Source organism: Lemur catta, chromosome X (assembly GCF_020740605.2).
Source record: "Lemur catta isolate mLemCat1 chromosome X, mLemCat1.pri, whole genome shotgun sequence".
In the NCBI taxonomy this organism is placed as follows: Eukaryota; Metazoa; Chordata; class Mammalia; order Primates; family Lemuridae; genus Lemur; species Lemur catta.
Window position 1 is genome coordinate 26192929 of NC_059155.1, and position 27939 is coordinate 26220867.

Sequence of the window (27939 nt, forward strand, 5' to 3'; positions counted from 1 at the left end):
CTGACACCACGGCACTCTAGCCCAGGCAACAAAGCGAGACTCTGTCTCAAAAGAAAAGAAAAGAAAAGAAAAGAAAAGAAAAGAAAAGAAAAGAAAAGAAAAGAAAAGTGGTCATATTGTGAACACAATATAAAGGCAGAACCAAAAGGATATGCTGCGAGATCATATGTGGAATACGAAAGGGATAAAAGGAATCAAGGTTAACCCCAAGTTTTTGTCCTAAGAGACTTAAAGAATGGAATTGCTGGATTATATGTTATTTCTAATTGTAATTTGTTAGGAAATGTCCAAACTGTTTTTCCTAGTGGCTGTATTAACTTACATTCCCACCAAGAGTGTGCAAGAGTTCCCTTTTATCCACACTCTCACCAATACTTGTTATCTCTTGTATATTGATAATAGCCTATCAGCCTATCAAATATTAGAAGTGATATCTCAGGGTGTTTTTTATTTGCATTTCCATACCCAGAGAAAATGAAATGAGCACTTTGTAGAGATATTTGTGCCCTCATGTTCATTGCAGAATGATTCATGGTAGCCAAGATATGGAAACAACCTAGGTGTTCATTGATGGATAAAGAATAAAGAAATGGTGTTATATTGTACAATGGAATATTATTCAGCCTTAAAAAGGATATTCTGCCATTTGCAGCAACATGGATCAACCAGAAGGATATTATGCTAAGTGAAACCAGACACAAAGTAAAATACTGTATGATCACTTTTATATGTGGAATTAACAAAAAGGTAAAATACATAGAAACAGAGAGTTGAAAAGTGGTTACAGAAGAGGGGGACCAGGGGATGGAAATGACAAGATGTAGGTCAAAGGGCACAAAGTTGCAGTTCTCTAGGATAAATAAACCTAGAGATCTAAGGTACAGCATGAGGGCTAAAGTTAATATCGTATACTAGAAATTTGCTAAAAGAGTAGAATTTAGGTGCTCTTATCACCAAAAAAATGTAACTTTGTGAGGTTATGGGCATGTTAATTTGCTTAGCTGTAGTAATCATTTCACTATACATATGTAAATCAAAACATCATGTACATTTTCAAAAGTACAATAAAACAATAAGAATGGAGTTGCTATTAATTGAGTTTTGTAAGCCTAATGGAGGAACAGGCTTAGGGATGTCGATTCAGAATTTAGATTTTATTATGTTAAGCTTGAAGAGTTTGACTTTTAGTATGAATAAAATAAACCTATTCTTTTTTCTCTGCATAACAACTAATCCCCAAATGTAGTAATTTAAAACAACAGCAAATTAATTATATTTTAAATTTTGTGGGTCAGACATTCAAGCAAGACTTGATTGGGTGATTTTCTGGTTCCTGTGGCATTAACAAAGGTCACTTTTTGGCATTCAGCTTGCAGATGGGATGCCTGGAGGTTTTAGGAAAGCTTTCCTTACTTACACGTTTGGCACCTTGGCAGGAATAGACAGAAGGATGGACTGAGGTGGAACTGTCAACCATAGTATTCAAAGTTGGCCTCTCCAACACAGCAAACTCAACATAGTTGGATTTCTTACATGGTGGATCAATGCTGTGAGAGAGTATTCCAGTGAACAAGGTTAAAGCTGCATGACCCTTCATGACCCAGCTTTGGAAGTCACCTAGCATCACTTCTGTAGTACTATACTGGTCAAAAGAGACACAAGCTAACTAGGCAACTCAAGGAAGATGATATGGGGATAACATTGACATTTCCTCTTGCTTCACATCAAATCAATAAATCCTGTCAATGTTCTGTTTACACTATCTCTAACATTGTTTTCTTCATTGAAATTCCCACTTTCATTCACTCTAATTCTGATACTCTTTATCCCTTGCTTGAATTATTTCAGAAGAATATTTGCCATTTACCCACCACTTATACCTATATCTAATTTCTAATACTCTGCTGTTAATTTATCTTGCTTAGCAAATTTCTAATTAGGTGTGTCATACCTGCCACCATCTAACTTAAGTGAGCTTTTGGCTATATCTCCCACTATTCTTTTGTCCTTTAGCATAATGTATTTTTATACTCCAGCTAAAAGTGACCAGTTATTCTCAAAATTAGCCATAATTTTCGTAATTCCCTGTCTGTTCCCATGACCACTGACTAAAGTTGAAACTGTATTTATAAGAAGCAATGTAGGGAAGTGAGAAAGAAGGAATTGGTGAAGGTGGATGGTCATCTGTGTAGTATTTTTTAATGCTATATCTGCCACTTTTAGGTATGTGGTCATGGAAAAGATTTTTGATCCCTGGGAGACCTTATTCCTCAAGCATAAAATAACTTGTATTGTGAGGATATAAGTGGTATATGTAAAGAAACTTGCAAGTATCTGACAAACTGAACTTGTTCAAAAAGTGGTAACTATTAATATTTTCGTAGACCGATTTTAATGAAGACTTCCCCATGAAATCTTCCCAGATCTCTTTACTGTGTCTACAATCCTTGTTGGAATTTTTATTATTGATCTTTCATAGTTTCACCTGAGCTATAGTTTCTTGTGCATGATTTTTTTTCTCATGCTAGGAAGTATGATGTTTAATTGTAATTGTTTAATAGTACTGACTCTAAAGTCAGAAAACCCTGAATGAAAATCCTGGCTCCTCTACTTACTAGCTGTGAGATTTTGGAAGGGAAACTTCTCTTTGCCTCAGTTTCTTCATCTACAAAGTACAGGTAATAATGGTAGGTAACTCATGAGAATTTTGGTAATATATGTAAATGCTAGGTACAGTGTGTAAACCAAAATAAAAGTTCAATAAATGTAAAATATACTTGATTGTAAGCTCTTGAGGGATGGAAAACAGATTTTGTCACCTTTGTCCTTTCTTTACTATGACTAACACAACGTGTTGCACATTCTAGATATTCAAAATGCTTGTTCAATTGCAATAATGTTGGTTAAAACAACACTAAATACACTAAATAAAACATCTTTTGGCTTTGGAACAAAGAGGAGAATAATTGGATTGGGGTTTGAAACAGGAACCTGACCTATGTACATACTGTTAGGGAAGTTCTTTATGCCTCATAATGTGGGTTTGGCACAGTATGTTATATTTAGTAAACGCTGAGTGATACTGAATGAATAAATGATCTCTATTTTTAAGATAAAATAACAATATTTTTTGTTATTTATTTCTGAAAAAATAGAAATTTGTTTTTCAAGAAAAGTAAGTTTGTAACCAATAATCCTCAAAGAAAAGAAAAGATAAAGCAATTCAAAGTAAAACTTTTCACAGAGTCTTTATGGTTTTGTGAATCAGACAACACACCTTCCACATTTGACATCATTTAACCTGAGTTCATAACATAAAGTTTAACTTTAAAAAAATAGTCTGTTGCCGTGAGAACATGAAGTAACAGAGAAACATGGCAGATAAGCTTGTCTTGGATATGGAGTGAAAATGACACAAGGACCTATAAATTGCCTGGTTTCCTCAAGGTATCTGTGAAAGGAATTGTAAAAGACAAATCACAAATGTGTGTTTGTATACATGAATGTAGTATGTTTATGCAACAGTATGTGAATTAATAGTGTTGTATCTCTGTGTGGGTCTAAGTAAAGAACAAGTAATATGAGTATTTTTTTAAAAAAATAAGAGAGTCAAACCCACTTCTTAAACCAACTCTTTGACACATCCTGTAAACTACTGCAAAAGTCAATTTCCCAAATTATAATTATGGTCAAATTCCTCCGCTCATTCATTTATTCATTCTTGCCTTCAAAAATCTGTCCTGAACATCTACCATTTTCAGGGCTACTTAGGCCTTGGGAATAAAAAAAATGTTTAAGACTCAAAGAGCTCATAGTCCAGTGAGGAAGACAGACAAGTAAACTGAGATATTTTCAGATCTAAAACTCAACAGAGCATTGGGTTGGAGATGGATGCTGGGAAATCCTAAAGATAGTGGCAGGAGTTGTAGATGAAGAAGTAGGTGAGATACTCCAGGAAGAATATGAAGAAACAACAACATTTAAGGGATGAATAAGACAAAGAATTTGAAAAGACTAAGAAAGAACCACCAGAAAGGTAGGAAGAAAATGAGGACATAATAATGATGCGGAATGAGTTTCAAGAAGGAACTTGTGTCATTTTAAAAGGCAACAAAGATAAAACAAACAATTTGAACTAACAAATGTGTTATGAAAACATGTTTCTTGGTGTATTTCTACCTATACAGAGAATGTGGCATCTAGCTATAAAAGAGAAATATAAGCATACATTCTAGAAGATGCATAATTTGTTTTCTTTTTTAATGGACAAGTTTGATAGGAAAACTATCTTATAAAATAAAGTAGCAAATGTGTTATGAAAAACATGTTCAGAAAACTTTAAAGGCTCTCCAATTCTTATTAGAATATATATAAACTTACCAGTGTTACATGAAAAATTCCATACAATGCTCTCAACCTAATTTTTTCATAATCATTTCTCTATTAGTTTCTTTCACTTCTACTGATTTGGAATACTCATTTCACCATGAACATGCCCAGAACTTCACTGCCTCTGTGATTTTACTCATGTTGTACCTCGAAATAGAATGACCTCCTCTGGATTAGCCACACCTGTCCATATTCTAGCCATACTTCTAGGCCCATGTCTTCTATGAAAGCTCTCTTAATACTCCTTTCCACTTTTAAACTCCCATAGTACTTTTTTGGATATCTTCCTTGATATTTATCATATTACATATTGAATTATAGCTATATATACTCTATACACTTTTTCTTGTCCTTTGTTTGCTTTGTAATGGAAGATCCTATGTCATATTCATATTTAAAACCTTAGCATGGTATCATACATAATACAGATGTTCAATAAATGTTTGCTGAATGCCAATGAGTATCCCTAGAAACCAGCACAGTGAATGACACATATTACATTCTCAATATTTGTTGTATGAAAAATGAGCAAAACAATTTTCTTTTATTTAGTCCTCAAATTCTCTTTCTGATTTTTTTGAAGTTTGAAGTATCTGTTATCTTTTTTAAATTTTTTATTGATACATAATAATTGTACATATTCATGGAATACATGTTATATTTTGATACAAGCATATAACATATAATGAACAAAGCAGGGTAATTGGCATATGATTCACCTGAAACATTTATCATGGCTTTATGTTGGGAACATTTGAAAACTTCTAGCTATTTTGAAATATAATAAATTATTGTTAACTATAGTTGCCCTATTGCACTGTTGAACACTAGAACTTTTTCCTTCTATTTAACAGTATTACCCATTAACCAACACCTCTTCATTACCCCTTCCAACCACCCTTACCAATCTCTAGTAGCCACCATTCTATTCACTACCTCCACGAGATGAATGTTTTTTAGGTCCCACATATGGGTGTGAAAATGCGATATTTGTCTTTCTGTGCCTGGTTTATTTCACTTAAAATAATGCCCTCCATATCCATCCATGTTTCTGCAAATGACAAAATTTCCTTCTTTTTCATGGCTAAATAATATTACATTGTGTACATACACCACATCTTTTTTATCCATTCATCCCTTGATATACACTTAAGCTGATTCCACATTTTAGCCGTGGTGAACAATGCTGCAACAAACACAGAAGTGCAAATATCTTCTGGTTACATTTTATGTCTTTGTGTCACCCAATATCTCAATGGGCAATATCTTTATGAGAAAATTTTAGGCCAGTGCAGGATACCCTGACTTATATATCTGTATTAATCACAGTAAGTTTTCAGTATTAATTGAATGATTGATTTTAATTATGTGGCAATTCTGATATAGGGGCAACTACTTCATTATAGTGAAAATGTTCATCGTAAACATTACCAAAGATAAAATATAGTACACTATAAACCAATGGTCTGACTCAGTATGCAATGTCCTTGTGCAATGTTTGGTTCTCAGACTCAGAGAAAATTTGTCGAGAAGGGTGGCAGGTTATTCTTGGTTAAAGAAAGAATTCTAGGAATAATTTTCTGCTCATTTAAGTTGAACTCTGTTCACTTTTTCTTCAATTAGGAATAGAATTTCATATTCTAGGGCACTGAAAACTCCTAACACTAACCATTTGATTGGGTGCCATAAAAATAAATTTATTTGAAGAAACAATAGGAGCAGACATACATCATCATAGGAAAATATTTGGAAGTTGTGGCAGAATTTATTTCTATTATGAAATAAATGTGGAATTTGAGATTAAAGTTTATTTAATGTTTATTTTCAGGGAGATTCCTTCAATTTTTGCAAAAATTATTTGCAAGGACAATACTATAATATTATCATGAAAACAAGCCTTCATAGAAAAAAATCAAAGATAATCCTTTGTACAGTTGAAAATGATTTGGATTGATAAGCATAGAATTTTTGTGGGGGTGAATGTACCAGTCATTTAGATTATATACAACTTAAAAATACCTCAGATTTCTTTTTAAAATGTACTGAAGAGGTACTATGAAGGATGAAATAAATCATGGCTTTTCAGAACTCTCTCAAATATTTATTTAACTAAAATAGGTACAGAAGTCTGAAAGTAGACATATGTATTGACGTTTTGTTGACAGATTCATAATCTTATGGTTTTCAAAACTTTAATGTTCCATAACAATTCATTAGTATACTCCGATGTGTTTATTACTATGCATTATTAATACATACATGTGCCTAGGAGATGTACAGTTTGTAATTATTTTTCCTTTCAAAACATAATAGCTTCACACTGGGCTTGTTGCAGCTATGATATTTCATCTCTGAATTCTCCTTCAAACTTTCTGGGGCTGTGACAGAAATTTGTATTTGAATAGAAAAGCTGTCAAGAAGGTGCTGTAGTATTATCCATCATATTTTTAATCCTGACCATACTTAGATGCTAGTGAGTCTGGCTATCCAAGACGCTAAACAAAGATTGAAATTATGCCTTCTGTTCTTACACATTAAAGTAGTACTGTTATACCAAATACAATAGACCGTTATTACACTCTATTAATTTCTTATTAGTACTCAGCTATGCAAAATCTAACCATGGTGTCAGTATGGTTTAGACATGCGACTTTGATTCCGGCATCAAAAAAATGGAACCTGTCACTTGCAATAATTTTACAGGAGATTCTACAAATGTAAATCCTTTTTTATCTTGTCATCCTTTCACGTCTTTAATGAGTTTGCTCACTAACAGTGTAGAATCTTAATTTAACTTTCAGAAATATTAACAGCAATGATAATTGAGCATCTCTCAGAGTATACTAATTAAAGTGTAATGAAGAGTAATTTATGACACCTGTAACATTTATCTTTAAAAATCTCATCAATATTTAACTCTATATCAGAAAAAAAAACCAAAGACAATAGTGAACTCAAGATTCCTAATCAAATTCCATACTTTGAAAGAAAGCATCATTTAGCATACTTGGATGATCTACAAGTTAAACTCAACCATTTGTAAAAACAAGTAAGCACTGTGTACTTGAAAGGCAAATTACCCAGGGATTACCATATTAAAGTTACATCATAGAAAATAGTTAACTCTTGGGACTAAGCCCCACGTTCATTCTGCCAAGTACTTGACATGAAATATTAGCATTTTTTTCTCAGAGAAATTTATGCTTTGTCTAGATACGTTGATTTTTTGCCACTATTGTGGATCTTTAAATCTAATTAAAGTCTTTCAAAATCCAGATCCTACACCATTTTATCTTTCCTGACAGATTTTAATGAGAATGTCTATAATAAAGTCCACTAAAATTCAGACTGTGCTAGTAATAAAAATAGTGGCTTTTGTGCCAGGGTTTCAGATATAATTCATTATGTTGAAAGAAAACAAGGACTCAAAATTTTGCATTTTAAACTACAAACTTTATCATTAATTTTTCTAAAGATTAAATGGAGTGGATTTGATAGTGGAATTATACTGATATTTCCTTTTATACATTTCCCCATTGCACTGCAGTTGAATTATTTTATAAGCAACATTATAACAACTTTTTATAGACAGTGAAACTTATCTTGTGTTCCAGAATCCTGTTTTCAAGAAATCTAAAGCCTTAGGTGTTTGGTTGAGGAAGTAACATTATGCAACTCAAGTCTGCCAAGCCACAATTGCTCCAGTATTCCAAGTCTTAGAATTCAGAATTAACTATGAATCTCAACTGCTTGAAACTGTATTGTATTGTGACACAAAAAATTATTTATATATACAGTGGACACAGAATAATTTATTCATTTCAATCTTTTTGGTCCATTACCATTTTAGGGGAGCTTGTTCCTGATAGTCTGTCATTATCTCAATGCTAACTACCAGGGTAGCTGAATTTCAGCATAAATCATGATATGTAGTAGTTTCAAGTAATACTTACCTTATTGCTCAATTAATATGTTTTATTATTTCTCAACATGAAACAATTTTGTCTAAAATAACTGAACCCCTCTAATTTAGCATTTGTCTTAGGGTTTTTACAGATAGAATATGCAATAATAGCAAGTAGCTATCAAGCATTTATATTTCAGGCCCTAAGTTAAGTCCTTTATATATATAATCTCATTTAATTCTTATAATAAACAATAATTAGCTCTATATGACATATAAGGAAATGTATGCATGGAATAGGTATTGACTTGTCCAAGACCTTACAACTTGTAAGTAAGTGTCATAATCAGCATCCAATCACTTATTTTAACCACAGTTATCACTGCCTCTCAACAGTAACCAAAAGGTTAAAATAACATAATTTAAGAAAGATCTGTTTCTTTCTGATGGCTTTAGAGATATCCATGGTGTTGATGAATGCAACTGTGAAAACATCAATCTGAACATTTAACATTTGTGTATTGGACTTTTTATATATTAAATACTAATAAAATATAAATCAATTTTTTATGAATTTAGCTCCATCTCTAAACTAACCAAATATATGTTAGACAGTCAATAAATAAATATTTCTCAGAGAATCTTATACCCCTTTCTACTTCCTATTTGTGGGAACAGAATGAATTCCAGTAAGATTTATTTACATTACAAGGTAAAGAAGAAAATTATGACAAAGAATATTCTTTCTTCACAAAGGAAGCCACTTTTTTGGGATCACCTAATAATTCCCCAATAAGGGTAATACATTAATCAAGTACAAACAACTTTGTAATGTTCACATAAAGCATATCAATATTTGCCTAAAAGTTCACTTTATAAACTAATTTATTGCAGAGTTACATTTGTGTAATTCTGAAGAGCTTTCACATATGACTTGCTTTATTAAAATTTACATATAATGGTTGAGGAACATAGCTATTAAGTAAAATGAGGTGTACCTTTGGTTTGTTTAAAATTCCTTTTTCATTCTTGAAGGCTTTCATCTGTATTGTTTTTTCATTATGTATAATATTTGAAGAACTTGAAAATTATATACAAGAGCTTTTGGTCTTTTTAATATACTTTTTCTTCATAACAACATCATATTTAAGATTGCCACTTAGCCAAGTAGTTCCTGAGGGAGGAAGGTGAAAAGTAGTTGTTAGAAATGGTGTGAATGGGAGGAAGATTATTGGGGGCAGCAGGAAGAAAAGATGGACCTTGTTGTGAGCAACTGGAACTGGGAATATTGATATTCATAGGAATTAGAGAAATTGAATAGACCATGAAATTCCTTAAGAAATTGCAAGCTAGATAAACGTCCTGACATATAGCTCCTATGAAGATGGGGATATCATACAATGTGAGTTTCTGGGATATAAAGCCTCCTTTATATGCAGCCAGACAGAAAAAAAATGCTATTTAGAAAACAGAATGTCAGCTTTGCTCATGTTTCCTTAATGGTGAATATTGCCCTTTTTTCCCTCAAGAAAACACCCAAAATGTACTTTGATGAGCCTTTTTTGTTTCAAGGAGTTAGAACCCAGAGCGCTAAAAGATCCAACATGATAGTGCTGCCTAAGGCAGTAAAAGAGATTTAGAGTTAATGCAGGTAGCTTGAAAGAGAGAGTAAAGGACACTAATGTAAAGATGGAAGTAAAGGAAACTGGTCTTGGGGAAGAGAAAAAAAGAAGCCTAAAAAGATGACAGCCTAAGAAAGGGGTATAGCTACCAAGAAACCCTTAGAAGTAAGAAAGGCCCAGGAAAGTTTTAGGATAGTGATATTTGATGCTAAATTTTACATCGTTTTCTGTTGTCCTATAGTCCCATTATCTTACCCCAAACTTTCAGTATAAATTTGATATATGTAAAATATTTGGTAAGTAGCATTTGGTAGCAATAAAAGTATAAGGATAGTAGGGCAAGAGGTACCCAGGAAAAGCATCAGTCTTCCAGCTCCCAGCCAATCTAAGCAACTTCAGAGACATAGGGAGTAATACTGTGATTCAGCTGCTATATTGGAATAGCAAAGAAAGACTGAATCCAGAGGCCAGAGGACTAAGAGACACACACTCATTAATTAAACACAAATTAAGTGTATGTGTGGAAAGTGTTCACCTATATTGTTATTAGTAAAAATTTCTATATCCAGTACTTTTTCCAGCTGATATTGTATAATATCAGAAAACATCAAATAATTGTATGTACAAAGCACTATTGTCCACTAAATACAACCTTGATAAGTATAGAAAAATTGGTATTAAAACTGGAGAATGGACACGCTTGAGGCTCTGACTCAGGGGGATGGGCGGGACACGGACAATGTATATAACCTGAGCTTTTGTACCCCCATGAAGAGCTGAAATAAAAAAAAAAGAAAGAAAAAAAAACAAAGTATTGATATAACAAATAGTATATAACATATTTGGAGATAGACTTAGTGTAGGTTTTGTGGAAAAATAAATAAATCACAGAAACATCCATAGTTGGATGCTTGAAATCACAGTTTCTGTGAAAGGGGATGTGTTATTCAATAGTGTTTTAGAAGTTGCAGGTTAAATGCTACACAGTTGCTAATATGTCCCTATTGTGAAGAAAAGAACAACACAAATGATGGCCCATGTTGTTATGTAGGTTGTTATGCCCGTAACATCTGAGTCATCTCATTTTAGAAATCTGATAAAGGAGACAATAACTTAATAATGTGGACTATATATCCTATAAAGTCAAGAAAATGGATCCTGGTAATGGTGTGTCTCCAAATTATGGGTCCCTAAGTAAGAATATTACAACAGGCTTCTATTCCATTTCCTAACTGCAAAATAATCACTGCTTCAGGGAAAAGTTCTGTTTGGCTCTTATCATTTCTGCTGCCATCATCCAGGTAAATAAGAAGGAATTAGTCTGTAGCCTTGAGACTGCAGACTATTCCTACATGTTTAACTACATACATGGCAGACCTTCCATAGTAGGACATCATCTTGTCTTAATCAGCTTTTTAAAATATATTGAACTTCAGAATGCAAAAGATATGAAGATGGATAAATTTTTGGTCCTTAGCTTTGCTTTGGAATCTAGTTTTACATAATGTATAGGGCTTACTCTTCTAATGTGTCATACTTTCAGACTGGTTTGTTCCAATTTCCTCATTTATTGGAACACTGAATTAGCTACTTCTCTGGATTCCATTTTTACAAGTCTTTCCCCCAAACCCCTAAAGCCTGAGATAAGTTCCATCATTTATCTTTACTTATGTGTTGCTTTGGCAACAATACTGAGGCACTTCCCTCCTCTACTATCTTTAGGCCTTGCTTGAACTTGCTGACCTTTCCCTTCAGTTAAATAAATCAATATCAATCCCAATTCCCCTTTGTGGTTTCTTTCCCTTACCAATCTCTTATGTATACATTCTCCCTATTGTCCTGGTGTCTGTCAATCAACTCTGAGCATTTCATGTAATTAATATTTTCATCATATTATTGTGAAGAGTAGAAAAGTTCTTAAACTACACATGGCTCAGGACAGTGTGCACCAAAAATGGCATAGATTTTTTTCATGCTCTCTTTCCTATCCCATCTCTATAAATATATGATTAAATAAATGTAAAATAATACATCAAAATAAATCTATAATTACTAAATGTCCTAAAATTAAAGACTGACATAAGATGATATCTACAAGAGGACCTTAGAAATCTCCTACTTTAATTCTCTCATTTTATATTTGAATAATACGAAGCTCAGAGGATTGCATTAAATTACCAATGTCATCAGGTTAGTGAGTGTCAAATCCAGGTCTCAGACACCAGTCTCCTGACACCCAGTTTAATTTTCTTCTTATTATATCACAGTACTGTAATAAACTTGAAAAATAAACCTCAAAATGATGGACTGAAATTGACTACAATGGCCTAGAAAAAAATGGGAATAAACATGTATGCATATTTGTGTATAGTAGAGGCAGCAATTATTTGTATGACTGCAATGATTGTATTCAGTGCATAATCTATTAAAATATTTTGATTAGTAATCTGAAAATTAAAATGAGAATTGCATTTCTGAAATATTCATTATCACTACCAATAGGTAATGAAAATTAAACAGAAATGAATAATGCTAATTAGAAATGATTTATGAAATATTGTAGGTTTTAAAATATCAAATTTATACTTTTACAAACTCAACTTGTAACAGTTACCTTTTGCTGCATAATAAACCACCCCAAAACGCAGTGAGTTAATGTTATATCCATGTATTTAATTCACAATTCTATAGGGCTCCAATTTGGCCTGGGATTAAGTGAGTAGGTCCATTATTTTCATCAGGGCTCATTCATGTATCTGAATCAGTTGGTGGTCAGATAGGAACTCTGCCTTTAGGGGTGGCTGGCTTTTAATGGATTTACTAAGGCAAAACAGGGCCCATGTCTTATTATCATCCAACAGGTTAGCTTAGATGTGTTCAGGTGGCAGCTAGGTAAGGTAATAAAAAAGACAGCAGAGCATTCAAATCCTCTTGAAGCCCAGGTTTAAAATTAGCTCAGTGTTGCTCCTGACACATTCTGCTAGCTTAAACAAATTTCAAAGCCAATCCAGACTCAAATGTTAGGGAAAAAGATACTCTGAAATTTAATGGGGAGAAACTTCAAAGTCACATGTGAAAGGGCATGAATATGGTGGGATGGAGAAGTGTAATCATTTTAAAATCTGTAATACCACCCAAACCATGATCAACAAGCACATAAACACCTTGTCTTTCTCTCTCTCTCTTTCACTTTCTCTTTATACACACACACACACACACACACACACTACATATACATACATATATACATAAAAAATTTGAGTTGCTGTGGGCTATAACAATACCACTGCGCTGTAACCCCAGGCAACGGATTGAGACCCTGTATCAAAGAAAAAGAAAACTTAATTCCTGAATTCATGTTTCTTGCATGGCATAATTAATTGCTATATTTTAACAAAATAGTCTGACTGTTTTCTCAAGATAAAAGTTTATATTTAGTAAAAAAAAATTTATTTCATACATATATAAATACATTTATTTTTATAAATAAATATTCATCTAAATTTCTTTTATGTTTATATTATTTATTGCATGTTATTATAAATTACATATTTATTATCTATGTATTATTTTTAATAGACTTTATTTTAAGACAGTTTTATTTATTTATTTTATTTTTATTTCAGAATATTATGAGGGTACAAACATTTTGGTTACATTTTATGACTTTGCCTCACCCAAGCGAGGCTTAGAGGCATGCCCTTCCCCTCCACAATACTCACCGTGTCCATTAGTTGTGAGTTTGCCCCCTGCCAACCCCCTAATCCCTGGAGAATATTACTACCATGTGAGCACCATAGTGTTGATGAGTTAGTGCCAATTTGATGGCGAGTAAATGTGGAGCCTATTCTTCCGTTCTTGTGATACCTCACTTTGGAGGATGGGCTAGAGCTCTATCCAGGAAAATATAAGAGGTGCTAGATCACTGTCATTTCTTATAATTGAGTAATATTCCATTGTATACATATACCAAATTTTAATAATTCACTCATGAATTGATGGACACTTGGGTTGTTTCCACCTCCTTGCAATAGTAGATTGTGCTGCTATAAACATTTGGGTGCAGATGTCATTATTATAGAATGTCTTTTGCTCTTTTGGGTAGATGCCTAATAGTGCTATTGCTGGATCGAATGATATTTCTATTTTTAGCTCTTTGAGGTATCTCCAAATTCTTTTCCACAGAAGTTGCACTAATTTGCAGTCCCACCAGACAGTTTGAGATTCACAGAAAAGTTGTTAAGATAGTACAAAGACTTCCCATATACCTTAAAACCATTTTCCCTATCATTAACATGTAACTAACATTGGTGTGGTACACTTGGTACAATTAATGAATCACTATTAACACATTATTGACATACCTCTTGCAAGATTAATCAGAAGCAGGAAAGAAAGGGCTTTTGGTGTACCCATCACCCAAATAAGGTACATTGTACCAGATAGGTAATTTTCCATCCCTCAATCCCCTCCCATCCTCCACCTTTCATAATATCCAATGTCCGTTATACTAATTTGTATGACCATGTGTAGCCAGAGCTTAGCTTCCACTTATAAGTGAGAATATGTGATATTTGGTTTTCAGATTCTGAAATGCTTTAGTTATTATAATGGCCTGCAGTTCCATCCAAGTTTCTGCAAAAGGCATTATTTCATTCTTTTTGATGGCTGAATAGTATTCCATAAATTTTTTGCCTAGGCCTATGTACAAATGAATTTTTTCATAAGTTTTCTTTTCTAGAATTTTTATTGTCTCAGATCTTATGTTTAAGTATTCTATCCATCTTGCATTAATTGTTGTATATGGTAAGAAATAGGGATCCAGTTTTATTCTTCTGAATATGGCTATTCAACTTTTCCAACACCATTTATTGAGTAAAGTGTCCTTTCTTAAGTGTAAGTTTTTGTCTGCTTTGTCAAAGATAAGTCAATTCTAGATATATGGTTTTATTTCTGAATTCTCTATTCTGTTCCATTGATCTATGTGTCCATTTTTATACTAGTGCCGTGCTGTTTTGGTTACTATAGCTGTGTAGTGTAATTTGAATTTGGGTAATGTAGTGCTTCCAGTTTTTCTCTTTTTGCTTAGGATTGCTTTAGCTATTTATTTTCTTTTTCAGTTCTATATGAATGTTATGATAATTTTTTTAATTCTATGAAAAATGATGCTAGCTTATTGATGGGAATTGCATTAAATTTGAAGATTGCTTTGCGCACTATGGTCAGTTTAACAATATTGATTCTTCCATCCATGAGCATGGGATTTTTTTTCTTTTTTTGTGTGTCATCTATAATTTATTTCATCACTGTTTTTTAGTTTTATTTGTAGAGAGGTCTTTCACCTCCTTGGTAAATATATTCCTAGGTATTTTATTTTGTTTGCTGCTATTGTAAATATGATTGAGTTCTTGATTTGGTTCTCAGTTTGGTCATTAATGGTGTATAGAAATGCTACTGATTGGTGTACATTGATTTTGTAACCTGAGACTTACTTAATGAATTCAATTGTTAAATCTAGGAGTCTTTTGGAAGAGTTATTAGGGTTTTCTAGGTATATATAAGATCATATGATCAACAAACAGATAATTTGCCTTCCTCTGTTCCAATTTGGATGCCCTTTATTTCATTCTCTTGCCTAATTGCTCTTGCTAGGACTTTCTGTACTACGTTGAATAGAATTGGTGAAAATGTGCATCATTATCTTGCTCCAGTTCTTTGGCGGAAAGCTTTCAACTGTTCCCCATCCTGTATTATGATCTAAATTAGTCTAGCTGTGAGTTTATCACAAATGTTTTTCAATATTTGGGGGAATTTTTCTTCTATGCTTAGTTTTTTGAGGGTTTTTATCATGAAGGGGTGCTGCATTTTATCAAATTATTTCTATGCATCTATTGAGATAATCATGTGGTTTTGTTTTTAAATTTTGTTTATGTGGTGAATCACATTTATTTTCTTGCATATGTTGCACCCTCCTTGCATCCCTGGGATGAAACCTACTTGATTGTAGTGAATTATCTTTTTGATGTGCTGTTAGATTATGTTTGTTAGTATTTTGTTGAGGATTTTTGCATGTATGTTCATCAGTTATATTGTTCTGTAGTTTTGTTGTGGTGGTGGTGGTTTCCTTTCCTGGCTTTGGTATCATAGTGATACAGGCTTCATAGAATTGAGTTAAGGAGGATTCTTTCCTCCTTGATCTTTTGGAAGAGTTTCAGTAGGATTGGTACCAGATCATCTCTGTACATCTGGTAGAATTTGGCTGTGAATCTGTCTGTCTGGTCCTGGGCTTTTTGTTGTTGTTGTTGTTGTTGGGAGAGTATTTATTACTGATTCAATCTCACTACTCATTATAAGTCTGTTCAGGACTTATTTTTCTTCTTATTTCAAGCTTCAGAGGTTGTATTTTTCCAGGCATTTATCAATTTCCTTTAGATTTTCTAGTTTGTGGGCATAGAGATGCTCAAAGTAGTCTCAGATGATCTGTTCTATTTCTGTGGTATCAGTTGTAATATCTCCTCTTTTTGTTTCTGATTGAGCTTACGTGCATCCTCTTTGTTCTTTTCTTGATTAATCTAGCTATTGGTCTATCAATTTTGTTTATCTTTTCAAAGAACCAACTTTTAATTTCATTGATCCCTCATATTGGTATTTTATTTGTTTGTTTCTATTTTATTTAGTTCTGCTCGAATCTTTTTTATTTCCCTTCTTCTGCTACCTTGGGGTTTGGTTTGTTCTTGTCTTTCTAGTTCCTTGAGGTGTGACATTAGGTTGCTAATTTGTGCTCTTTCTGTCTTTTTGATGCAAGCATTTAGCACTATAAGCTTTCCCCTTAACATGGCTTTCACTGTATCTCAGAGGTTCGGATTTATTGGGTCACTAGTTTTGTTTATTTCAAGTATTTTAAAATTTCTTCCTTGATTTTATTATTGACCTAAAGATAATTCAGGAGCAAGTTGTTTAATTCCCACTTATTTGTATAATTTTGAGAATTCCTCTTGGAATTGATTATTAGTTTTATTCCACTGTGGTGTAAGAAGATAATATAATTTTGATTTTTAAAAATGTAAAAATGTTGTGGCCTAACATATTTTCTATCTTGGAAAATATTCTATGTGCTTTTGAGAAGAAAGTATATTGCACAGCTTTTTAGATAGAATGTTCTGTACATGTTTGTTTGGTTCACTTGTTCTAGAGTCCTGTTTAAATTCAGTGTTTCTTTGTTGAATTTCTGCCTCAGTGATATGTCTAGTGCTGTCATTGGAAGGTTGAAGCCCCCCCTACGATTATTATATTGCTGCTATCTCTTTTCTTAGTTCTAGTACTATCTCTTTTGTAAATCTGAGAGCTCCAGTTTTAGGTACATATGTATTTAAGGTTTTATCTATTCTTGTTGAATTGATCCCATTATCATTATATAATGACCTTTTTTGTCTTTTTCTCCTGTTTTTGGTTTAAGTCTCTTTTATGTGATATAAAAATAGCTACTCCTGCTCACTTATGGTTTCTATTAGCATGGAATATTTTTTCCACCCATTTAACTTGAGTCTGCAAGGATCTTTATGATTTACATGGGTTTCTTAAAGGCAGCAGATATTGGGGTTGTGTTTTTTTATCCATACTGCCATTGTATTTTTTAAGTGGTGCATTTAGGTCATTTACATCCAAAGTTAATATTGCTATGTGTAATACTGTTCCAGTCATCATGTTGATTGTTACCTAGTTGGTTTGTGTTCCCAGTTGTGTTATTGTTTCCTAAGTCCTATGAGTTTTATACAATTGATTGATTTTATACTGGCATGTATTGACCTTTTCTTTCAATATTTAGGACTACTTTCAATATTTCTTATATGGCCGGTCTTGTGGGGGCAAATTTCCTTAGCGTTTGCTTGTCTGGGAAAGATTTTATTTCTCCTTCATTTATTGAACATGAATTTTGCAGGATACAAAATTCTTAGCTGATGTTTCTTCTTGTTATAAAGACTAAACATAGGACCCCGATCCTTTTAGTATTTAAGTTTTCTGCTTTGAAGTCTGCTATTAGTCTGATGGGATTTGTTTTATAAGTTATTTGATGCTTTAGTCTTGCTACTCTTAGGATTCTTTCCCCCATGTTGATTCTAGATAGTCTAATGACTATATACCTTGGTAAAGTCCTTCCTGCAATGAATTTCCCAGGAGCTTGTTGAGCTTCATGTATCTGGATGTCTAAATCTCTTGAAAGAGCAAGGAAATTTTCCTCATTTATTCCTGTGAATAGTTTTTCCAAACTTTTTGCTTTTCCTTATTCTCCCTCGGGATTACGTAGTTTTAGGATTAGATGTTTTACATAATCCTATATTTCTGGAAGACTTTGTTCATTTTTTAAAATTCCTTTCTCTTTATTTTTGTGTTATTGGGTTAACTCAAAAGACAACTTCAGGCCCTAAAATTCTTTCTTCTGCTTTGTGTCTTCTGTTGTTGTTAAAACTTTCTACTGCATTTTGTAATTCCCTAAATTAATCTTTCATTTCCAGAAGTTCTTTTTGGTTTTAATAAAAAGTATTCTCTTTACTGACTTTGTAATACCCTACATACTTCCCCTTATAGAAAGTCCACATCTTGCTGTCAGTAGTAATTGAATATTGGAGCCCTGTTGGTATGGTGGTAGGTAAAGTGTGGTGGAGAAGATGTGTTCTATAATATTATCAGTAAATTTCCATCTTTTTATAGTCCTATTTCCCTAAGCTTGACCTTCACAAGTATTTTTCCATTGACAGAGTTTACCTTTCCCCCAAATTAAGTGATACAGGAAGCCTAGAGGATACTGAAGCTGGGTATTTGTCCTTAGCTGAGAAGGAATACTCTGTCCACAGTCATTTCTCTTGAAAACAAGTCTTTATTGTAGAGAACAATCTGGATATATTTCACAAAGTTTGCTCTTCCCCTCCCCCTGACATAGACATGAGTGGATGATTTTGGACCTTCACTATGAGAACCTGCTAGGGTTCCTGGGAGTACAATCCACACAAAATTGCACACTCCCCTCTATGACAGTCATCCCCAGGGGGTTTTCCTTCTCCTTTCCTTGTACTGAGGAACAGACTTATTTAGAATCACCCTTAAGCATAATTCCTTGGTTTTGTCTTCCACGCAACTTCAAACAATATTTCACAATAAATTCCCAAGTATTATCTGGTGGTCAGGACTGACACTCAACTTTTGTTATGATGTCTGCCATGGAACTATTGGAGTGTTATTTTAAAAGTTATCAGCTTGATCATATCAGTCCACTAATTTAAATTCTTCAGAAGTTCCTTATTCCCTATAGGAAAAATACAAACTTACCAACACGGACCTTTATAATCAGGTCACTATTAACCTATCCAGTTTCACCCAACCACTTATCCTACCCCCTATGAGAACTCCCCTACTAACTCACAGGAGTACTTTAAACACATTTGAGAATGTCATCCTATCCTCAAAGGCCCCATCACTGCCCTATGTTATGATGATCAGATCATCTGCTCTGGTAACTTTGAATATGGTGTAAGGGATTATAACTAAAGACTTGATAGCTGACAATCATGATAATAGCTGAGATTCATTGAGTGTTGCATATTTATCAGCTATAATATGGAGCATTTTGTCACCATTTTCCCATTTTATCCTCAAAACAACTCCATGATATAGATACCAGTTATTATTATTTTGTTACAGAAGAGGAAATTGAGTCCAGTGAAGGTAAATAACTATTCATGTTCACTATACTATTTTCTCATCACAAGACCATATGCCCTTTAACAGGAGTCATATCTTAAAAGAGGAATGCATTTATAATTATGGTTTGGTTTAGATTCAATTGAGGATCATGAATGGTATATTGTTGCTTTTCGATTCATACCTAAAAGTTGATTTCCAAGTCTATCTATGATTAAACTGAGTCTTTTTATTATTAATATTAAACAATGCAGGTAACCCCCCGGCATCCTACTTGACATTTTGCTCCCAACCATCGAACTCAAACTTGATAACTGTGCTTATATCTAATACTAGGACCAGAAATTTGGTAGCACAGGCAATTAAGTGACATTTACCATAGAAATTGTCTTTCCTCCAAAAGGATTTTCTAAAGCAACATTTTTACACTTAGTGTAGTGCGTGCGTGTGTGTGTGTGTGTGTGTGTGTGTGTGTGTGTGTGTTGGATTTATTTAAATGAAATTCATGACTATTTTTAATATTCTATGGTATGACACTTTGTTTCCAGTATCAAAATACAATTTATACCATTATGAAGATGGACAATAAAGGTTCAAACTAAGGCAGCTAAAATGGAAAAACTGTAGCACAGTAACTAATTATGTATTCCCATCATAGACTACTTGTAATACTTCTATTAGAGTAAGTAAAGAAAATGAAAACCACACTACGGATTTCAACAGATAATGGAATTTGTTACACAAGTATTGAAGAACTGAATAGCCAGAAAAGTAGTGTAGAGGTAACACAGAAATAATAACTAATGGAAGCAACTACCATACATTAGAAAAAAAGAGGCTGGGTTATTAGAGTCTAGAAGTTTGGGGGAGGGGCTCATAGAACTGGGTCTGGAGTTCTGATGAATGGCTACTGCCTAGCTAGAGTTGGTGCCTCTGAGGGGAAATGATGAAGTAAGGTCTAAAGATGTCAAAAAGTAGTTGAATACTGGTAGCAGTAACTGCTATTCGTGGTGAAGGACTTCCCTAGGGTAAGAAATATCAAGGAAAACAGAAGTGTCCAAGTCTCCTTCATCCATCTGGTGCCTTCCACTTTCTCCCCCTTCTCCCCAAACTCACCCCATTTTTGTACCTAATAATGAATCAGATGGCAAAAAATAAATGTAATTACAGAGTCATAGCTCTTGCATCACAAAACTGAGTATAGTAGGATGAGTTGAATGGTAATAGTTGTTGGCACAATATTTATGAGTAATTATTATTTTAGACATTTTCAGAAATCATAATTTCAAACAACCTACATTTTCTTCTTTTTAGTTTTTTAAGCATGCATAGTAGTTGGGCCTATTTATGGGGTACATGTGATATTTTGACAATAAGCATAAAATATGTAATAATCAGATTAGGGAAATTGGGATATTCATCACTTGGAACATTTTCCATTTTCATTTATTGAGAAACATATTTTTGAAGTTTTCAAAGTAACACCAGACATACAAAGGTGAAAAAAAGGCAAACTGTAGACCAGATATCAACACTATAGCAATTAGTATTAGCTTACAGATAGACAAACTGATCAAAGGAGAATAGAGAGTTCATGAGCAGACACACACACATATATACATTTACTTGATTTGTGACAAAGGTGACAGTTTCATATAGTGGGAGAAAGGATGGTCTTTTCAATAAATGGTCTAATCAATTAGAAATCCATAAAAAATAATTGTATCTGGACCCTACCTCATACCATATTCAAAAATGAAGACCAGATGGATTGCAAATCAAAATGTGAAAATTAATAAAGAAAGCATTTAGATAAAAACATATGAACATCATCATGACTTTGGAATAGGCACAGATTTCTTTAAAAAGGACACAGAAAGTACTAACCATGAAAGAAAAAAGTAGTATATATATATATATAAAATCTGCATCCAAAGACTCATATACAGAATATGTAAAGAACTCCTGCAAGGCAATACTAACAGTATAGGAAATAGAATAGACACATTGGTAAAAGACTTAAACATATACTTTGCAAAAGAGGGTATCTAAATATCCAATTAGCAGATGAAAAGTGGCTTAGCCTCACTAGTCATCAGGGAATTACAAATTTAAACTACAATGAGCTGTAATTACATATTCACCAGAATGACTAAAATGGAAAAGATGAAAATACCAAGTGCTAATAATGATGTAGAAGTACTGAAACCCTCATAAACTACAGGTATAGGGAGTTAAAATTGGTATAACAAATTTGGAAATCTGTTTGACATGATTTACTAAAGTAAAGCTTAAAAAGATCCCATTTTCCAACAATTCCATTCTAAGCATATACCCAGAAGATATGTGTGTATTTGTTCACCAAAAGCCATGTACCAGGACGTTTATAGCAGTATTGTATTTAAAAGAAACATAAACTGGAAACTACTCAACTGTCCATCAATAGAATAATGGATAAATTTTGCTATTTTTACATAATGGAATACTATACATCAATGAGAATGAGAAATGTAGAACTCAGTAATACGAATGGACTTCATACTGTATGATTCATTTTATATAAAGTTTCAAAATAGGGAAAACTAATCTATTCTGTTAAAAGCCAGATTAGTGGTTACAGAAGTTTGGTGACTAGAAAGGAATATGATGCTGACTTTGTGGTGCTTGTAATTTTTTGTTTTGTAATGTGGGTGCTACTTATATAGCTGTGTTCAGCTGGTGAAAATTAAGCAAGATGTATGCTTTTTACATGCACTTTTATGTATACACACATATATATGCACAAAAAGTATATATTGTACTTCAGTAAAATGGGCAAGGATAACATGGATAAAATGGCTCAATATCCTTACATATTTATGCATTTTTGACAAATAGAATTTGTAACACATTTCAAAATTGCAAATATTTTTATGAAGAGTATGTTTTGACAAATACATTTCCTGAGCAGAAGAGATTGCAGCTGTTCTTTCGATAGTGAATGCTTTGCTAAACATTGTCTTTTTAGTGTGGACACTATGGCTATATAATATAACTGTGACTGAAGTGCTTGCTCAAGCTTAGGTCTTTGTTGTTTTCATCTGTAATTTCTGCGTCGAATGAATGCTACACCGCCACTAACTGATGGAGAATTTTATGTAACTTAATATCATAGTTCTCAAAGTCAATTATGCCTTTAAGCAGGCATAATTTTCATCAAACAGAAGAGAAGTGACCGTCAGAGTTGCAAAATAGTAACAATATTATGCAAAGAAATATCTATTAGCTAGTTTCCTAATGTTTCAATGACCAGGAAACTATGTTTACAAATGTTGTTTATTGACCACCAAAGACATGTGGTTATGTTTTTCCTTCAGTTCATTTTGCACAGTCTGTATTATTTCATTGTATTCACCATGTTCAATTGATATGAAAGGTTTGACATAGAAAACAGATATATATTTTAAAATGTATATGTTAGATGTTTATTGAAAAGTCTAAAACTATACTTATACACAAGTCTAAACAATGTTTAAGAATATTGCTCAGCATGGGAGCATAATAATAACCCATTGTATTAATACATCCATTGTCACGTATAATTCAAAATGAATTACTTGATCATACATGTTGCAAATATAGTCTTTTTTAAATCCAAAAGTAAGATTTTTATTTCCATCAATATAGGATGGGTGTACAGAGACACACTTCCTAGTAGGACACTTTAAAATTTTCTCTGTGTATGTGTTTGTGTAAAGTCGCCTATTATTACAAAGCATGGCTATGTTTTTATTAAAGTTGGGAAGGTTAGTGTTTTCGTTCATTTTCTGCTCCTATACCAGAATAACACAGACTGTATAATTCATAAAGAACAAACATTTATTTGGCTTACAGTCCTGGAGGATGGGAAGTCTGAGAGCAAAGGCATTGACATCTGGCCAGGGTGATCCCATGGTGGAAGAAGAGACGAAGTGTACTTTAGAGACAGAGAGGAAATCAGCCTGAATTCATCCTTTAATAAGGAGCCCACTCCTACGATAATGGCATTAATCCATTCATGAGGGAAGATCTCTCATGATTTAATCACTTCTTAAAGTTCCCACCTGTCAACATTGTTGCACTGGAGATTAAGTTTCTAACAGCTAAATTTGGGGGGACATATTCAAACCATAGCAGTTAGAAATAGCAAAATAGTTTTATTACATAGAGAGACTCAAGCTCTGGAGCAGATGTTTTTGCCCTGAGGGCATATGCAGACTCCAGTTTACCTAGAGATCTAGTTTTAATGAGAAAAAGGATAAGAGGGCTATAGCAAGGAAGTCAGATGAGAAACCCCTTTATGATTGTTAGAACTGCAAATTGTGACACTGTCAGTTGGTGAATTTGAAAAAAATAATAATCTTCCTACACAAGAAAACAGTAGATACAAGATCCAGTTTATTTCTATGGTGGTTCTTATAACTAATGTAGTTGATACTTGCCCTAAATATTTGAAAGAAGAAAGTCAAAAGAGTAAACAACTGATTAAGGCACACTGAAGAAAACCATGACTTGATGATTACATGCATTCTGAGGTATTAGTCTTTAAAAAATTAGACAGTGACTAATTAAAGGATTTCACATGAAATAATGGCCTGAATAGCTCTTATAAATGCTGGAAAATGTTTTCTGGGGTAGTGAACATGCGCCCAACTAAACAAGATCCTATAATGAATGTAAGACTTCCTGTCATGTGACATACCAACAGATGTCTTAATGTTATTTGCTGTAGATTTTCTTGTTCTGAGTCATAATTGCCATAGTTTGACTGCCATTTCTCAAATTCTGACTAAAATTAAATCTGAATATATAAGGCAACATATGTTTAATTATTAAAGTTCCAAAATAGCATAAAAGTTTTGAGTATATAATTTCTTTTGCAAATAATAATGTACCAAAAGATAGACACAGATGTTACATATGTATTTGCATCTCACATCTATTACAGCTTGAGTAGACAAAAAGAATATATGGGAATGACTCTTAAAAAGCTACTATCTTAACACCTATTCTATTATCCTAACTCAAAGATAAGAATTTTACTGCTAATCGAAAAGAGAATAACACAATTTTTGATTCTCATAATTAAATTTTTTAGAGAGCAAATATACAAAGTGAAAGATACTTTGAGATTCTGCAAGGAATAATATCAGTGTGAAATAAATTTATTTAGATTAATGCTAAGAGATACAAAATAGGGCACAAATCTTAACCAAAAAGAAACCACTTATAATTACCTAACTTTAAAGAGATATTATCACTTCAGCAAATGAAGTAAAAATGTCCAAAAAACATAAGGAAAATAGAACTTATTCACAAAGATTTTGGACACCCCTAGAGAAAATGTTTTAAAAATGAAGAGTTGTAGTCTCTTTGGTTTAAAACAGATTATGTATGTTCTTCAAGCAACTTTTCACCTGAAAGAAGGTAGTAATCACTTTTGGGGAAAAATCATTTATGCAAAAACTACCAGTTTTACCTCATTAAAATTCACCATAAGTTATATGTATATAATGACTATTGTGCATAACCAAATATTGAAGGTAGGACAGACTAAATAACTTAGTCTAGGAGAAGCCATATGACATTAATGATTTTGATCCAAACAAAAATCTGGCATATTTAATTTGATCACTAAATAAAATACCAAGGATTTTTAAAAGAACATACCTGTAATTACAGTTAATTTTAAAATAATTTTTATTTCAATAGATTTAAGGGTACAAGTGTTTTTTTTGATAAATGGATGAATTGTCAAGCTTTTTAGTGTACCTGCCACCAAATAGTATACATTGTACCCAATAGTTAATTTTTAATCCCTCAATCCCCTCTCACACTCCCCCTGGACTTTCCAAAGTCTGTTATACCACTGTGTATGACCATGTATATCCATTGCTTAGCTCCCAGTTTTAAGTAAGTACATGTTTTTCTATCCCTGAGACACTTCACATAACATAATGGCTTCCAGTTCCATCCAAGTTGCTGTGAAAGACATTATTTCATTCTTTTTTATGGCTGAGTAGTATTCCATGGTGTGTGTATGTATGTGTGCATATATTTATATATTTTTTTCGTTATCCACTAATCAGATTATGGGCACTTAGGTAAAATCCATATCTTGGCAATTGTGAATTTTGCTGTGATAAACATGCAAGTGCAGGTGCATGTGTCTTTTTGATGTAATGACTTTTCCTATGAGTGGACACCCAGTAGTAGAATTATTGGATGAAGTGCTGGGTCTACTTTCAGTTTTTTGAAGACTCTCCACACCGTTTTCCATAGAAGTTGTACCTAATTTGCATTCGCACCAAAAGTGTATAAGCACTCCCTTTTCACCACATTAGAGCAGATGTCTATTGCTTTTTGACTTTTTAATAATGTCCATTCTCACAGGGGTAGGGTGGTATTTCATTGTGGTTTTAATTTACATTTCCCTGATGATCAGTGATATTGAACATTTTTTCATATGTTTGTTCATATCTTCTTTTGTTTCATATGTTTGTTCATATCTTCTTTTGAAACACTTCTGTTCATGTATTTTGCCCTCTTTTTGATGGAGTTCTTTATTTTACTTCTTCCCGAATTGTTTGAATTCCTTGTATATTCTGGATATTAGTCCTTTATCAAATGTGTAGTTTGTGAATATTTTCTCCCATTCTGTAGGTTGTCTATTTACTTTGCTGATTATTCCTTTTCCTGTGTGGATTTTTTTTAGCTTATTAAAGTCCCATTTATTGTTTTTGTTTTTTATATGCTTTTGGGGTTTTATTCATAAATTTGGTGCCTAGGCTAATGTCCAGAAGATTTTTCGTAAGTTTTATTCTAGAATTTTTATGGCTTCAGAGCTTACATTTAAATCTTTAATCCATCTTGAGTTAATTCTGTAATCCACCTTGAATTAATTTTTGTATATGGTCAAAATAGGAATCCAATTTTATTCTTCTTCATGGGCCCTCCAACTTTCTCAGTACCATTTTTTTGAATAGGACAGTTATATACACAACTAACAGCAGAGCCCCAAAATATTATATATGAATCAAAATTGCCAGAATTGAAAAGGCAAATAGACAATATTATAATAATAATTATAGACTTCAATACTCCATTTTCAATAATAGGTAGAATAACTATATGGAAGATCAATAAGGAAATTGAGGACTTGAAAAATAATATAAATTAATTAGTGCTAATAGACAAATTCAGAAACACTCCAGTCCAAAACAGCAGAAGGCACATTCTGCTTGAGAGCACATGGAACTTTCTATAGAATAGACTAGATGTTAGACAACAAAACAAGTGTCAATAAATTTAAAAAGATTGAAACCATACAAAGTGTCTTCTTCAACCACAATTTAATGGTATTAGCAATCAATACAAGAAACATAACAAAAATCAACCAACGTGAAAATTAAACAACTGACTCTTCAACAGCTAAAAGATCAAAGAAGAAATCAAAAGGGAGATTATAAAATATTTGAGATGAGTGAAAATTAAAACACAGTATACCAAAATTTATAGGATGTTGCAAAACCTTTGCTCAGATAGAAATTTACAGCTAAAAATTTCTACCTTAAAAAAAGAATGATTGCATACCAACAAGCTAAATTTCTACTTAAAGAAGTAAGAAAAGAAGCACAAACTATACCCAAAGGTAGAAGAATAAAGGAAATAATAAAGATTAGAGAGGAGATAAGCAAAACATAGAATAGAAAATGAGAAAAAATTAATGAAACCAAAGTTTGGTTATCTGAAAAGGTAAAAATTGACAAAGCTGTAGGTAGACTCACTAAGAAAAAAGTGAGAAGATACAAGTTGCTATAATTTGAAATGATAGTGGTGGCATTATTAATAAATTACAGAAATAAGGCCTAGTGTGGTGGCTCACGCCTGTAATCCTAGCACTCTGGGAGGCTGAGGTGGGAGGATTGCTGGAGGTCAGGAGTTCGAGACCAGCCTGAGCAAGAGCAAGACCCCCGTCTCTACTAAAAATTGAAACAAATGATTTGGACAGCTAAAAATATATATAGAAAAAAAAATTAGCTGGGCATGGTGGTGCATGCCTATAGTCCCAGCTACTCAGGAGGCTGAGGCAGAAGGATCGTTTGAGCTCAGGAGTTTGAGGTTACTGTGAGCTAGGCTGACGCCACGGCACTCTAGCCCGGGCAACGAAGCAAGACTCTGTCTCAAAAATAAATAAATAAATGAATAAATAAATAAATTACAGAAATAAAAAGACTTAGAATACGGAACAAGTGTACACTAAGAAGTTAGATAATTCAGATGAAATGGAAATATTTTTAGGAAAGCAAA